Source organism: Asparagus officinalis, chromosome 5 (genome assembly GCF_001876935.1).
Source record: "Asparagus officinalis chromosome 5, Aspof.V1, whole genome shotgun sequence".
NCBI classification, from domain to species: Eukaryota; Viridiplantae; Streptophyta; class Magnoliopsida; order Asparagales; family Asparagaceae; genus Asparagus; species Asparagus officinalis.
Window position 1 is genome coordinate 38,456,697 of NC_033798.1, and position 7,761 is coordinate 38,464,457.

Here is a 7,761-nt window from a genome sequence, read left to right on the forward strand (position 1 = left end):
CCGACAAGTTGTACTATCGGGCTGGGGGTACGAACAAGTCTCGGAGGAGAAATACCCGGGAAATAAAATCTTACTGCCCATGCGCCGAACTTATTAGGGCAGTATTATCAGCGTGTAGCTACCACAAGACCGTTCCGCAGAGGGTCTTGGTATTCGAGAGGATCTCTAACGGAACGGTTAAGTCCAAACCAAAGCGCTTTCGTAAGAAACGATCGGCTGTTCGAGATGACGATTTCCCGGAAGTTACCATCAATATGGTCAATAAGGAAAAGTCCCCAATTGTTTCAAGTGATTCTAGCCCCGACTTTTCTCCAGGAAGAAAAGTTAACTCGGGAATAGCCCAACTGATGTCTCGATTCTAGCTAGAAACGGTCGGACCTAAACAAGCCGCAGTCACAGTTAATGTGGTTGATAAGGGAAAGTCGATTCGACCTTCTAGCTCTGACCCGCTTATATCGCATCATCTAACCCGGTTGCGATCGGGAACCATTAGACAAATAGATTATCAGAGAATGCAGAGGGGATTATCCTCGTATGATGAAGTATCAGATGCCAACTCTGCAGTTGCTTCTGACAAAACGGTGTCCAGCCCAGGACAATCCCGCAAAGTGTTTATGATTAACACTGAGGAAGTAGCCAAAATGGTTGAGGATGCCTTGGCCAAGCAAAAAGAGAACTTTAAGTTCGAAATGGAAATGGCTATGCGACGGATGAGGGAAGAACATGACCAATAAATCTGAGCTTTGTCGAATCAACTTGGTGAATTTAGCCATCGCAACGTTGCTAACCAAGCACATAGCGATTCAGATATGGATGAATGCCTCAATGCTGATAACCCTCCCGTTGAACAAAACACTAGGGGTGGTTCCACCGAAGATGACAATGACGGGGGTGGCCGCGTTATTCCTCTTTCAAATCATCCAAGGCCCGATACGAGCAAGGATGAGAAAATGAAAGATCTCAAGAGCAAAATCAACGCTCTAATGTCTGCTCAAGAGGTGAAAAGAACCAGCATTCCATGTCCCTATACAATAGAATGGGATTCGATCCCGTATCCGGTGAAGTTCAACCTGATTAACTTCACGCCGTTTAATAGAAAGGGTTCGCCCGCTCAGCATCTGATCTATTTCAAGTCTTACTTGGGCATGATCTCCGGCAATGGAGCCTTGATGGTTCGGTCATTCGTTGGCACCTTTCGTGGGCCTGCCTTCGATTGGTACCGCCGTCTCAAGTCTGGAAGCATCAATAGCTGGGATGAACTGGAGAACCTGTTCCTCGCTTATTTCTTTGATGATGATGCCGAGGTGTCAATCAGGACACTCTTCGATGAGAAACAAGAAGACGACGAGACGGTCGACGACTTCATCAAACGCTTCCGGAATAAGGCGATGAACTGTCGAGATCTGATCACGGAGGACTTCATTCTCTAAACCTGTCACAACAACCTCTCTTTGGACGTGTTGGAGGTTATGGGAGTAGCATCATCCAACACCTGGAAAGAGTTGAAGATGCATGGAGAGCGGGCTGAACGCTTCCTCCAAAGGAAGAAGGCCGAGAGGAGCCAATCGATGGCTAATCCTCCAAACTCGAACTTTATCTCCTGTAGTAAGGGAAAAGCACCTGCAGTAGTTGTTGACGTTAATCAGACGTCACAACAATATTCCCGAAGGCAGCAAAAAACTTCGGGTCTGAGATACCAAAAGGAGTACTCTTTCAAAGACGAAGACATTCCAGCCATCTTCAAATCCCTCCTTGAAAACAACAAGATCAAGATGCCACCTGTCGTAAATCAGGAGGAAGCTGATAACACTGCGGATCTGAAATACTGTGCGTACCACAGGAGGATCCTTCATCCCACCAAGGATTGCTTTGCTCTCAAAAATAGCATCCAAACCTTGGTTGAAGCCGGCGTCATAATGCTGGGATAAGCCAAATGGGAATGACATTACTCCGACAAGTATAAGAGTATAAACTGCTCATTCTCACACTCCAAAGAGTATACGAGTATAAACGTCTTCTCGCTCATCCAACTAAGTACAATGTTAGACCTGGTTTTACAAAGGAAGCTGGGGGTAGATGATTTATGTAATGGGAAGTTCCTAGAGAATCTTATATTCTTAAGGATAACCCGAACATGCAACTGAGGACAACGTACTCCTCGTTACACCCGGTTTTGCAAAGAAAGCTGGGGGTGGATAATTCATATAACGGGAAGTTCCAGGAAGAATGTTAAATGTAATATTCTTAGGGATAACCCGATCATTATGAACAAAGTGATAAATACTAAACTCCTACTGTGATTTCCAAACACTCTTTTGTTGATGACTCACATTCTTCCACCACAAAATCCCCCACTGATCAGACTAACTAACGGTGGGACCATCAAAATTCCTTTCGGTTAAATCTACTCAAACTTTCGATGTATCCGTGCATTCAACATCCTCATTGTTAGAGTCCGAACATGGTACCCGAAAATTTAATGTCCAAATCTTTGACGAATTATCAAATCCCTCCGTGTTAAGTATTTATCACTTAATACCAGGAACCCCCTCTGAGTGATTTGTACAAGTCAATACTCCCACTATGATTTGTACTCCCACTCCCACTGTCTACTCGGTCAAACCTTCCTACAGTTAGGGCCACAACCAAAATCCCCTCTCGATTCCTCCAATGAACGAGAGGCTCACAAATCGAGCGATCAAACCTTCTTACAGTTAGGATCGTCTCAAACCTCCCACTCGGTCAAACCTCTCTACAGTTAGGGCCAAAACCAAAATCCCCTTTCGATTCCTTCAATGAATGAGAGGTCCACTTTCAAATCGAGTGATCAAACCTTCCTACAGTTAGGGTCACCTCAAACTCCCACTTGGTTAAACCTTCCCACAGTTAAGGCCAAAACCACAATTCACTCTCGATAAACGAGAAATTCATCTTTACTTCGGTAATCAAACCTTCTGACAGTTAGGATTATCCGAATCTTTTTAATTCTCGGAGTAGAGATCCCACTCCTAGTTTCACTCTTTAGATTTTTAAAGTGGAGATCCCACTTTGAGTTTCTTCTGCACTGAAGATAGATTATAAAATTCTTCCTCTTCGGTTTTGGGAGATAGAATATAAAATTCTTCCTCTCCCATTTTGAGTTTGTCTTTACCCCAAGAGAAGACACATTATTTTAACATTATAACTTCAAAATCTGCGCCTTACGCGCACGGGAGATTTTATCCCGAAACCTAAGTAGGGATAAGTCGGCGCCTAATATGCGTTGTCGGTTAGTCTTTGACCGTAAAAAAAGGACAAAAACCCACATATTCGACATTGTGGTGGGTCATTATTAATAACACCAAAATCTACACCTTACACGTGCGGGGAACTTTATCTCGACTCCTAAACAGAGATAAACCTACGCCTAACAGGCATTGCCGGTTTAGTCCTTCACCGATTGAAGAAGACACCCGAATCCAGTCTGGGGCATTTTATCCTGAAGCCTAAGTAGGGATAAGTCAGTGCTTAATCCGTACTACTGGGTGGTTCGTTCCCATAAAAACGACCGAATCTACGTATTCAATATCGTAGCAACAAAAATCCATGCCTTTTATGAATGGGGAATTTTATCCCGAATCCTGGGCAGGGATAAGTCAATGCCTAACATGCGTTGTCGATTAGTTCTTAACCATAAAAAGAACAAAAGCCCATATATTCAACATTATGGTAGGTTGTTATTCATAACGCCAAAATCCGTGCTTCATATGCACGGAGAATTTTATCCCGAAGCCTAAGTAGGGATAAGTCAACACCTAATACACGTTGCCAGTTTAGTCTTTCACCAATTGAAAAAGATTCCAGAATCCAGTCTGGGGAAGTTCATCCCGAATACTAAGTAGGGACAAGTCAGCGCCTAACACGCGTTGCTGGGTAGTCTATTCCCGTAAGAAAGACGAAGTCTACGTATTCAATAGCCTAACACGCGTTGCTGGGTAGTCTATTCCCGTAAGAAAGACGAAGTCTACGTATTCAATATCGTAGCACTAAGAGAGTTAACTCTCTTAGCACAACGTCACATGCGGAACGGACTTAAACAATCCGCATACAAACCCGATTCAAATGGTAATCGATAAAGGCATGTCAAATCCATTGAAGGCTGAGGATTTGCCAAAAATCCTAGGTCTACGTCTGATACACGTTGATGTTTAGTCTTTTTACAGGAAAAAGACGAAGTCTACGTATTCAATATCGTAGCACTAAAAGAGTTAACTCTTTTAGCACAACGTTATGTGCAGAACGGATTTAAACAATCTGCATGCTAGCCCGACTCAAACGGTAGTCGGTAAAGGCTAATCAAACCCGTTGATGGCTGAGAATTTACCAAAAATCTATAAATACGAGACATTAACATATCAACTTCATTAGTTGGTCTCGTGACTTGAGCATCCAATGATTTCGGGATAAGATCCATATTTACAGACGATACAACTTTAATAGTTGGTCTTGCAGCCCAGAATTTAGGGATCGTCACGCTCCAATGCCTTAAGAGCTTAAACTGTGTAGACTCCAGCAAACGTACGAGTATAAACTGTGTTAACGCCGGTCAACGCGTTACAGTAAAGATCGATGACAGGTTAACACATCAGCAATCTCGCCAAAATAAGGCAAACGATGATTTCAGGGAGTTCAATCGGATTCAGATATGAATTTCTGATGAAGATGATCAGTTCAAAGTTAACTCAATAACACGAGCTAAGTTCTGAAACTTACACACCAACATCAATGCAAAATTTTGACAACGGTTGTTCGCGGGAAAAATCGTGTCTTTCTTTGTAATTGATTCCATTGTCATCTTTAAATAACAGCTTTTTGAGTTACAAAAGATCCGGTCTTTTTATAAGATCCGGTTACAATGAAAATCAAAGAAAAATAAATAAAGATTACAACTTTCTCCTTTTGTGTCGAACAAATCGCGAGCTCCTGTTTTGCGGTCACTCGCTTTTGTGGGTTCTTTGCCTGCGTCGGGGTTTATCCGTGGACCACCGCGCGATCTAAATCCGGTCGGATCTACGTAGTACGACGGGTATTATTTCACGAAGGAAATAATAGCCGGGGGGGATTGGTTCACCAAGGAAACAATCGTCCAAATCTCGGGATCAAAGACCAAGCTTTGATCCGGAGTATGCCTGCGTAGATCTGAAATCCGGTCCTCTCGAACTCTTGCCTTATTTGGCGTTGACAATCGCCGAGCACCAGATCTGGATGAGCAAGTCCTCGAAGTCCTAAAGTTTGAATCTTTTTTAGATCTGAGTCTTCAATCCAGCAGGGCTTCGCCTCCAAAAAATCCAACCTTTTCAAAATGAACCACCTCTCCTATTTATAGGGCTCTCTGAACTGTGTCTGCGCACAGATCTGGGTCGGCCACCTATGGGTGGCCGGCACTGGGCCGAGCCCCCCTTAGGCATTGGGTTTCGTCGTTTTGTGTTGTATCCGTTTTTCGGTTCAGTCCGAAACTGATCTTGATTCGATCGTGATTCGTCCGAGTCTGCCCTTGGTTGGATGACTCGTTGACTCTTCGAACACTTGGCTTGATTCCACACGCGAAATGGATGTATTCCGTTGCTTGCGTGCGATTTGTCAACCTCGTCGCCTCGTTGGTTCGTCGGTTTGTGCCGAGCTGTGCTAAGGGACCTATAAGCAATTTTATACGCCTACAGATACCCCCTTTAAAGTATTTCAGCTTCGTTCTTTTATAGAAGAGTCTGGAATACTTTGGATATAATTGTCCCAACCTTCAGTCGGTGTAACGGGCTTGATTCCTTCAATCTTCCAGGCTATTCGGTGCTTTGTCGAATGTCTGTAAGAGTTCCGGTGCTGCATTTATTGTCTGACCGTTGTCGGAATTTTAAACTTGAAGTCGATTCCTGATTTTCTAATATTTAGCTGACCATCGATTGTTGGCGTTGAGTCTTTATTTACGACGCGTTGTCTGGCGTAGTGTTGTTGAGTTATCCTTAAGAATATTTATAAAAATATTCTCCAGGAACTTCTCAACCAAAAATAGGGAATAGTTTATACTCATATACCTTATTGAAGTATTAAGAAGCAGTTTATACTCGTATACTTTTCGGAGTATTAAGAAGCAGTTTATACTCGTATACTTTTCGGAGTATTGATTCTTTCATTGTAACGCATTGATAGGCGTTGACCTAGGGTTATGCGTTGACCGGCGCTGACCCTAGGGTTTCAAATGTCGTACGTTAACTTTTTGATCGCAACGCGTTGACTGGCATTGACTTAAGGTTACGCGTTGACCGGCGTTGACCTTAGGGTTTCGAATGTCGTACGTTGACTTTTTGATCTCAACGCGTTGACTGGCGTTGACCTAAGGTTACGCGTTGACCGGCATTGACCTTAGGGTTTCTAATGTCGTAATTTGACTTTGCAACACGTTGACTGGCGTTAACCTAGGGTTACGCGTTGACCGGCGTTGACCATAGGGTTTCAAATGTCGTTGGATGCTCAAGTCACGAGACCAACTAATGAAGCTGATGCGTCAGTGACTCTCGTATTTATAGGATTTTTGGCAAACCCTCAGCCCTCAACGGGTTTGATAAGCCTTTACCGACTACCGTTTGAGTCGGGCTAGCATGCGGATTGTCTTAATCCGTTCCGTATGTGACGTTGTGCTAAGAGAGTTAACGCTCTTAGTGCTACGATATTGAATACGTAGGCTTCGTCTTTCTCACGGGAATAGACTACCCGGCGACGCGTGTTAGGCGTTGACTTTAGGATTTTTGGCTAACCCCCAGCCTTCAACGGATTTGATTAGCCTTTACCGACTACCGTTTGAGTCGGGCTAGCATGCGGATTGTCTAAATCCGTTCTGCATGTAACGTTGTGCTAAGAGAGTTAACGCTCTTAGTGCTACGATATTGAATACGTAGACTTCGTCTTTCTCACGGGAATAGACTACCCGGTGACGCGTATTAGGCGTTGACTTATCCCTACTTAGGCTTCGGGATAAAATACCCCAGACTGGTATTTTGGTGTCTTTTTCAATTGGTAAAAGACTAAACCGGCGATGCGTGTTAGGCGTCGGTGTATCCTTTCTTAGGATTCAGGATGAAATTCCTCATGCGCGTAAGGCATGGATTCTGGTGTTATTAATAACAACCTGTCACAATGTTGAATATGTGAACGGGTGTTCTTTTCAACGGTTAAGAACTAACCGGCAGCGCAGGTTAAGCGCAGACTTATCCTTGCTTAGGTTTTAGGATCGAATACCCCAGAATCGAACTCTGGTGTCTTTTTCTACGGAAAAAGACTAAACCGGCAGCGCGTGTTAGGCGCAGACTTATCCCTGCTTAGGATTCGGGATAAACATCCTAGTACCTGTGAGGCACAGATTTTGGGAGTTGAAAAAGGTGGTGTCTTCTTTTGGGGCAAAGACGAACAGATTTTGGGAGTTGAAAAAGGTGGTGTCTTCTTTTGGGGCAAAGACGAACCCAAAATGGGAGAGGAAAATTTTTATATTGTATCTCCCGACACTGAAAAGAAGAATTTTATATTCCATCTTCAGCTGGAAAAGAGACTCGAGGTGGGATCTCCACCACCAGAATCCGGAAAGGTGAAACTAAGAGTGGGATCTCCACCCCAGGAATCGAAAAGATTCAGATAACCCTAACTATCGGAAGGTTTGATTACCGAAAAGATGAATTTCTCATTTATCGAGAGTGAATTATGGTTTTGACCCTAACTGTAGGAAGGTTTGGCCAA